Below are 9,465 nucleotides of genomic sequence, written 5' to 3' on the forward strand. Positions count from 1 at the left end.
TGTGAGAGAGAGAGAGAGAGAGAGAGAGAGAGAGAGAGAGAGAGAATGAGGTTCATCTTCCACAGTTGCAAGATCACATCGAGGAATCTTTTCTCAAAAACCAGCCTTTCTAGTCGCGCGTCAGAAATGACTTTGATGCATTGATTCCTTTGGTCAACAATCCCTACCTCCACCTTCTTCTAGAGTTCCACAAAAGTAAGCCTGACTCCGCCACTGGGCAGCGAGCTCTGCATGGAAGGGGTGTGCATGCTCTCCACCAATATAGCCAATTACGCTCTCTCTCTCTCTCTCTCTCTCTCTCTCTCTCTCTCTCTCCTCTCAGACTTAGCGCCGTCTCTATAAGTCATTCACAGTGCTAGAAAAAACCTAGGTTTAGTGTAACTCCACCTACAAATTTTGAGATTTACCTCTAAATTTTATAGTTGAAGGTGAGAAAATTTCCAAAATTTGAAAAAAAATATTCTAAATTGGTATAAAAACCTTCAGGTTTAGTCAATTTACCTCAATTGTTTCTAACTTGTAGGTTTGACAAGTTTTTGGAAAAAAGTATTTTTCGAGCACTCGTCACTCACTAGTAAATTTTGAGTGTCGTGTCTTGTTCACTCGCAAGGCTTCTCTCTGTCACGCACTCAAGGTCTCAAAAGCAAGTTGAACTCTCTCTCTCTCTCTCTCTCTCTCTCTCTCTCTCTCTCTCTCTCTCTCTCTCTCTCTCTCTCTCTCTCTCTCTCTCTCTCTCTTTGTCTCTCTCTCTCTCTCTTTGGAAAAAAGTTTAGAAAGACATTTCCAAAATACCAGATACAAGCCCGTCCAAAAGACTCAAAAATCACTCAACGTCCATCCAATTGGTGGCTTCAACCACAGTGGCAATGCTCGTAGCATGCATCTTCTAAGAGTTTTATGATAGAAGTCAAAATTCACGAGCCTTCTTCCTCTTCTTGCTTATGCACTAATTAGAAAACTCTCTACTTCCTAACAACAGGAACATTGGTACGTTGACTTTGGTTCTGGATATCCTCCTTGCATCTAAACCTCTGTGGTGGCTCCCAAACGTAACTCTTTATTTTGTGTGGGATCTCACACGGATAACGTGAGAGTGAATGGCGCATGAAACACAGTACTGCATTTTGGTGTAAAGCTTGGGAAGTGTGTACCCATCATAAACGCAAGCATCGTGCACATCTCGCACAGCATCTTGTTCAACAATGTTCCTTACAAGAAACCGCTTGACAACCTTGTCCTTGGGCACACGTCGCCCACAATTGGAGCACCTGATGGGGTTGGTGTGTCCTCTTTCGTGCTTGTTACATCCACCATCATGATTGCTTATGCCGCAACTGCTTCTGCTTCCTCTTCGTCAAGGAGATCTCTCTCTCTCTCTCTCTCTCTCTCTATAATAAAGGGAAAGTCGGGTACATTCAATCATCGCTAGGACATCAAAACCCATCTCTGCAAGTCCTCATTCAAAAATCATTTATTGAGAAGCAAAAAAAGCCTCATCATCTGCCTACACGTGAATAGAAGGGAAGATCTGACCTCAAGCAGTGAGAAGGACGGCACCACCAGCCTCTTTGATCTTCTTCTCCGCAAGCTTAGAGAAGAACTTGGCTTTAACGACCAGAGGAGTGGGGGTAGCATCACCTTTACCTAGCACCTTGAAGTACCCGAACTGTGTGACATCCAGCAAGGGCCCCTTTCCTTTCAGACCAGACTTCGCACAGTCGGGCAGAAGCGAGAAGAGACGATCCACATTCACAATGGGACAATGGAGCTTTTTCATTGTCTTGTGGAAGTAGTGCATACCTACCTTCCCGCAGTACCCAGGGTGATATTTGTCGAACAGAATGCGATGGTGGTGCATACCTCCTGCATTACCCCGCAACCTTCGGGATGCTTCCTGTGCAGCTTGCCAATTCTTCCATGGCCTGCACTGACGTGACCTCTCTTCTTCCCGTTCTTCTTCAACCTAGTCATCATGGCGGCCTCCCTACTCTCGAACCAAGAAGTCTCTCTCTCTCTCTCTCTCTCACACACACACACACACACACACACACACACACACACACACACTACTATGGCGAGACTAAGCAGAGGGTTGGAGCGAACTTATCCAAGCACTATTATGGAGAGACGTCTTACCTGTACCGCGCGATCCTTGAAAGAGGTAAACAGGAGAAATTCTGGATTTCAGAATTGCAGTAGAAAGAGCTTGTGCTACAATGTGCTGGCCAACCACATCTTCAAACACTTTGGGCCTGTACTTTTGGCTCAAATTTCTAGGTTTGTAATCACAAAGGGCAAGCTCTTTGCAGTCTTTTTGCACTGAGAGTTGGAGGTGCTCTGCATCGGCCATTTTCACAATCCGCCCTGTGTTGTTCCTGTCCGGCGCAGCACTGTTGTTGCATGCCACCAATTCCAATTCCCCATGCAACTCACTCATGGCCAGCCTCTTGAGCTCACCTGCTATGCCACGACACTAAGTGACACATAACATTAAAGAGAGGGGGGTAAGGGGATCGACGGCGTGGAAGTGGATGCGGGGAGCCCAAGGCAGATTAAACCCGGACGCGTAGCAAGTCAACGCGAAAAAGAACCCGGGCGGCGACTCGATTTGAACCCAGGGCCTCGTCGCCCAGATTGTGATGCATGGGGTAACCATCCCACCCGCGCGCACATGTTGTACCCATGGCCCGGGTTTTTGGGGTTTTATATTTAAAATATAGGCGCTGCCCGGGTTTAATCTGTGGCCGGGTTTAGTTTTTAAGTGCCCATCTATGGCTGCAACCTCTCCGATTTTCATGCGCGCACTTCTCTGCCCTCGATCCCCTTACCCCCCCCCTCATTAATACTATGTGTTATTTAGTCCTGAGGCCTGCTATGGAGGCGCCAGTATATTCCTCACTGCCATTGTAATCCTCCAATTCCGTTAGGAAAGGTAGCGGCTCTGCTACTGGTCTCGCTGTAGGATGATTCAATATCGATAAAACTTGCTCCAATTGATGCCCTGAATTCATGCTGGATCTGCTCCTTGTCCCCACGGAATAACCTCTGCGTTCCTCCTTACTGCTAGCCAGCCCCTTGCCTTGCTTGGAAGGCTTAGACTTCTGCGAAGCTTTTCCACTTTCCTTCTTCCCAGGCAGCTCCATGGCCTGAACTTCATACTCGAAGAACTCAGACACAGATGGCACCACCCTGGAATAGTCTGAGTATAGCTGCTTGCTCATATTGCTAGCAACGGCCATTTGTGGTGACCTCAATACATCAACCTTGCCAACTGTATGCTTTCTGTGGGAACGGCGTGTCTCATGTTGCAATAGAGGCGCTCGAGGTCATGCTTCTGCTGTGCCATTACATAGTCCCAATCATGTTCAGAAACTTGCTCATCTGCATCTATAGGATCCTCCAAAGTGAAGGGGGAATTCGAGTGCATAGGCTTCTGCGCATCAATATTAGGATTTAGAATCAAAGGAGACAAAATTTGATCTCTCTGTCTCCACTGCTTATGCCCTTGCTCAAGCTTTGATGTCTTCTGCAATGCTTTGAATCTACCATCCTCATCTTGATGCTGTGTGAAAAATCCCACATGATTGTTTGACCTAAAGTCCTCAGTCGCGCCGAAGAGCTTACCCACTCTGTTGTTCTATCGTGTGAGATGGAGCGAGCATCTCTGTATATGTCATCAAAGATACCATCATGAGCCCTTGAGTTGCACCCGATACGCCATTCCTCTGTGTTTGTGTCTATGCTTGCAGGGACTTCCGCCCCTAAGTCCCAGCTCATTCTGGAGTCCAGATCATTCTCATAACGAGACTGCATTCTTGCATCCCAGCTATTCATATGAGGAGATCGCTTCTGTGGGCTGAGCCATCTCTTCTAACACCAGTACCTTCACCATGTTGAAGTACCATGTCATGATCTTGCACAGCATCTCAATCGTGATCGAAAGCATGGTCGAGGCTTGCAAAATTGGGTTCATGAGAGATGGAGGAGATGCCCTTAGCAGCGGGCGACTTTCACGACCGAGCTTTCAATGAGGGCGATTCCTTTGGCTGTTTAAGAGCATGAAGGTTTCGCATAAGGGGGAGCTCGCCAGGTTCGTCATCCTCCAACGTAGTGATCAGGCAAGCTTGAGCAGGTATGTACAAGCTTAGTATGAGTGTGTGCGGGTTGTGTATGCACACAGGTAACTAATTGGAATTTGGGATTGCTGTGGTTTTGATCCTGAAAAGATGTGGCCTACTCCCTTCCGTGGGCTCTTGCATGCTTGTCAGTTAGGAAACAAGCAACGTTGCCTAATGCACACTCGACATTGCCGTGAACAAATGACGAGTCTATGCAGAAGCTTTATTGGTGGGAGACGGCACAAGGGTATGTCAAGGGGCGAAATCACGTACACAGTTCACAGAAAAGCAAAAGTTTATGATTGAAACTCGTGCTGTGAAAGCGTACCCAGCCTGCTCGAGGCTCCTTGAGAGAATCTCCCTCCTCAGCTAGTGAGAGAAGATGGATGCAAGCCGACCTGCATAATTCCGGTGATCAGTCGTCAACTGTTGCAGACGATGTTGTGTTGCAGACGATCTTACTGAGCAGTTGGCTGTTGCAGTTGTCAATACTGCAGGCGGTGGAGTGGATGGGTGCAGCTGCAACCGTCAACTCTGCAGGTTACTATTTTTAAGGATGTCATCGCTTAGCCACCGTTGCAAACGGGTAGGGAAAGGGAGTCACTTTCCGATTAAAGCGGTGGAAGAACGTTGAAGAACCGATTAGCTACAGTCCAGGAAAATGGTGGGGCACCATGGAATCTTTACTGGCCGGGGTTCTGTAGCTGGTGCATGTGCACACCCTAAGAGATAGCAGGGCTCAAAGCAAGCGGACAGGCAAGGTTTCAGCGACAGTTTTGTATTAAAGATCATATCTTTACCTTGCAGTCATTTGTCGAGCAATCGCAGAAGCAAGCTCAGCGCCACCGATTATATTGTCGCTTTGTGGATTTCTCATTCCATTAAAAGGGTTTTTCCAGCGTTTCACTGGCACCTTCCCAACTATGACATGTGGCTCTTCGCGTTACCAATCTCTCTGTTCTCATTCCCCATTCTATGTATGTTCTCATTTGTAGAGCAAGCTTAGCTTCGCTGATTCTCAATGAGAAATTTGAGGGACAAGTGTCCCTTCCACCCATGCTTTTTGGTTGAGATATGTTGGGAATCGGAGAACGGGGCAAGTCTCCGAAATTTAGTTCAGTGGAGCTTTCATCTTGTTCATCCTTTCAGATTTGCATCGGAAGGGGGAAGCGCCTACAGGTATTCACTCTATCCAAATTAGCTGCAGCAATTCGGGCTTGGTCAAGCATGAGACATTGCCAAGAGAGGGCCATTGGAGAGGGTAAAAATGCGACATCTGATCCAGCATTTACAGACTTGAACGAAAATTCAGTCTCGTCCATATCCTTATCGACGCCATCAATGACCTCGCTATCGCCAAATCTGTGATAGGCATTGACTGCAAGATGGCATCAGAGATAACATCAACATTGGCAGGAGCTACTAGAGAAGGTTGCACGGATTTGCATGGTCTATCAACTGCGGCAAGGTTTTTCGAGGTGCTGCTATGCATGCAATCGTGCAGTCAATGTGGTGTCCCGCTTAAATGCAACCGAAGATGGCCAGTTCTCACCTACCTCCAACGGCTCACACTTTGGAGTCACCAGTTGCCTAGCGGATGCACCTCCGTTGATTATGTTGCAACCAATGTAGATGCTAATGATGCTTCCATTAATGCTGATGTGATTGAGGCAACCCCTGCGGCCAAGAAAGACATCATCAACCCTACTGTGCAGATAGATCATTTGCAGCCGCACCACATGCGGACAAAACTGCTGCGGCCAATACTCTCACCATCTCCCTCAAATTAACAGCCTCTAAAGCGAAGAATGCTGCCCTGGCTTCCGCAGTCGCTCCTGCAAAACTTGTTGACATGCATGCAACCACAGATGCCGCCATTCTCGACAATGGTGATGCCAATAGTCCAGACGAAGCATTCATTGCTGTAACCTATGATGAGGTTGCTACTATCAAAACCTGCTTGGACACTCTTGATGAGCATGACGTAGGAGCACATGATATCTTCAACATCCTGGCCTCACAAAACAATAGCAGATGATGATGACAGTGCAGCCACGACAGAGGCTCAACGCCAATTAGAGAGTCGGATGTGGTTGATATAATTGATGCAGCAGACTAAATAGACAGGTTCGGCATCACGTCCAGGGCTATGGTAAGAGGGGCCCAAACGCACTTCGTCTCAGGAGCATAAAATCTTTTGAACATGGCGAGAATTCTCTCAGAATAATGATGCGCAGTGGTTGTAGGTGGGCATCCGGCCCAGGCTGCTTGAGAATTATAGCCAGAATGAGCCGCATTACAGGATTGCTCATGGAGAGGCTTTTCAGCACCACAGAGGGCATGGGTAGAGGAAGTATCATCATTGCCACCAGAGGGAAATAATTGCAGGGCTCTCTCATTGCATGCAGGCTGCAAGTGCAGCGTGGCGAGCCGTGTGCATGGTGCCATGCAGGATATCTTCAACAGACATAGGGTGCAGGTCCTGGACCCATACCCGGCGATTGATACCATGTGGAGTGAAAGGCCAGGAGGCCTCCCACTACCAGAGGCACAGAGACTGTGCATTATATGAGAGATTCCATTAGTGTGTGTGTTAGTTACACAGAGAAGGAGAAGAGAGAAGAGAGAGAGAGACAATACACGCAGATAGGTGGCTAGGCGTTATTGGATTGTGATGATAAGTGTGGATACATAGGGTAGTTAAATAGGATGATGATGAGTGATCTGAACAGATGCTCGTACCTTTGGGTTCTTGAGGCATGATAGCTGGCATATTTTTATTTTATTCCAATAGTATCTAGCACCAAACGACGGTCCAATCCTATTGTCTTGATCCACGAGAGTCAACATGCATCACACCCTCTTCACGTATTATGAGCGCCACTATTTTGGAAAAATGTGTCTCAGCTTAATATGGTGTCATTTTCCATGCCGGTTGGGAAAAGGGAAAAATCCTCCCTAAAATAGAAAAAAATAGTATAAAAATTGAATAAATAACCCATTTTTTCAAGTCTCCTCTTAGCAAATTCAAGGAAAGGAATTTTGTTTGTTTGAGAAAATGATTTAATTTCCCTATCATTGATGAGCATGTTTGCACACAAGCCGCGGCAATGTGCTGATGACAAGAGTTTTTTAGCTGCTTCTATGAAATGAAGCTCTTGCCAGTGTTTGCAAAAAGTGTTTTTAGCAACCAATGGGAAAAAGGAAGAGCATTGAGCATTGGTAATCTCCTAGGTAGTGATGGTTTTAGTGCTTTTACCAGTTTTTACACCAAAATCCTAGTCAATTTCCATCAAGTTGATCCTCCTGCCTAGCCACGAATTTTCAGATTTTGTCCTTTAAAACAACATTAAAGGTCAATTTTCTTTGAACGCAGGCTCTTGCAAGCTAACTCTTATATAAAAAACAATCGAGTTAGTTGAAGCAAGGATTCATTTAGCGAGAAAACGTCAGTATATTTTTCCACGCTCAGTTTATTCAAGGGCAAGGAAAGAATGCAGCTCATGTCTGCTTTACCCCAAGAATTTACGCATGTGAATCTCCACTATGTTGAATCTAAAATATCCCACATTAGTGCAGTAATGTATAGAGCAGTGAACGAGGTGTGTTGGTTCCGCTTCTCCCATCTTCGTTCTCAATAGGACAACACAAAACAAGGATGCATTAAAATATCATGCTTATAATATGTCTTCTCTGCAACCACGCCATTCCAAGCACTTGTCAGAGGGCCCGCATCTAGCTAGGGGAGGTTGTGCTAGCCAGAAAGGCTCATTCTTGAAGAGAGACCATAGTCCTTTGAAACTTTTGATTTACCCTTCCTAATTATATGTTTTAGGGTGATTTAGAAAGGCGACTTGTAGATTTTATTTATCTTGTACTTCTTTTGAAGGGGTAACATTTTGTCTTACTATTCTGTTTTTTCTTTGCAATGCAATGATTCAATATTGTTCTTCATTCACTGGTATGGAGAACCAACATTGCTTTACATCACTAAAAGTACACCATTTTTTCCTCCACATGTCATTTTCTATGTTCACCTTTTGACACACGCACATACACACACATGGGTTTCGCTCGGTTTTTTTGTTTGCTTGGTAAAGTTCGCTCGGTGTATGGTAAGACTCATGTTATAACAACATAGTACAAGGCCACTAGTCAAGTTTAGATTCCATCAGGTCCAAATTAGTACATCTTAACTCAGTTTCTAGGTTGCAGATTAGTCTTTTAGCTCTTTGCAAGGGTAGAATTTGGAAATCTCAATTGCTGACTCTCTTAACTAAGATTGAAGTGACATACACAAACCAATCACAATAGTTAACAAAAATTGTACAATCTTTGAGAGAAAATTACAAAATTGGTTAAAACTGACACAGGAACCAGGTTGCAGGCAAAGAATTGAGAGCTTGATAGAAGTTGAATTCAAGTCAAGTGGAAAAACGGATAACAATTCAATCCGACGGTAAGTACTTTATCTAGGGCTTAACAAGTCTATATGAACCTTAGATCTGGTTGTAGACTAGCAAATCAAGGTATATTTGGAGAGACCGCTTGAAGAGTATCCATCAAAGAGAGTGTGAATCAACATGATCAATTGGGCACTATCTTTGAAGAAACCTCAGACACTTATTCCGATTCAACGTTTGAAATGTCTTCCTATTTGACTCAGTCCAGAGTCGGAACGACAGTGCGATATAAGTACATACTCACCTTTTATAAGACTAATGTCCATGGAGCTCAGGTTTACCTGGATCCTAATGAAGTGGATGCCATTCGCATTGATGACCATGACATAGATTTTGAAGAGAAAATCAGAGCAAACAAACAAGGAAAAATGTACATGGATAAAAACGGGACCCAATATGTAAAAGTTGAAAATCCTGATATGATAGACGGATAGGGGTTAGAAGTAAACACAATAATTCGGTTATGGCAACAAAAGGAGGCCATCGACTTTAGAATTTGAGGGATATGATCAAGTCAATGTGAAACCTTTGAAATGGCTTAGCACTGATAATCCTAGGATTGGAGTCTATTGTTGGGAGGATAGGAACGTCAAGGATCTTTTATGGACCTCTCATGCCCAATCACGATAGTTAACACCCAATCTTCAAGATCAGAGACAAGGGGTCAATAGATCTACGATCTTACCTATATAGGGATTGCTATAACAATAACTTTGTGATGATGATTCATGAAGATGTAGAATTAAACAAACTAGATACCAAGGTTACTCTATAAGAGATTGGATATTTGGGCAAGGACCTGATCCTATTCCAAGAGAAGAATTTCGCAAGAGATCTTTTGGGAGCAATGTTAAAAAATCCGAACCTACCTCATCACGAATAAA

General features: G+C 44.8%; 2 pseudogenes; both read right to left on the reverse strand.

Annotated features, from left to right (window-relative positions):
* Positions 1-1,534: 1,534 nt before the first annotated feature.
* LOC147444833 (large ribosomal subunit protein uL15x pseudogene) lies at positions 1,535-1,792 on the reverse strand (annotated as a pseudogene).
* Positions 1,793-2,285: 493 nt separating this feature from the next.
* LOC147444834 (uncharacterized) lies at positions 2,286-3,834 on the reverse strand (annotated as a pseudogene).
* Between the last annotated feature and the right edge of the window lie 5,631 nt (positions 3,835-9,465).

The sequence above is a fragment of the Adiantum capillus-veneris genome, chromosome 13, assembly GCF_014529385.1.
Source record: "Adiantum capillus-veneris isolate H3 chromosome 13, ASM1452938v2, whole genome shotgun sequence".
NCBI classification, from domain to species: domain Eukaryota; kingdom Viridiplantae; phylum Streptophyta; class Polypodiopsida; order Polypodiales; family Pteridaceae; genus Adiantum; species Adiantum capillus-veneris.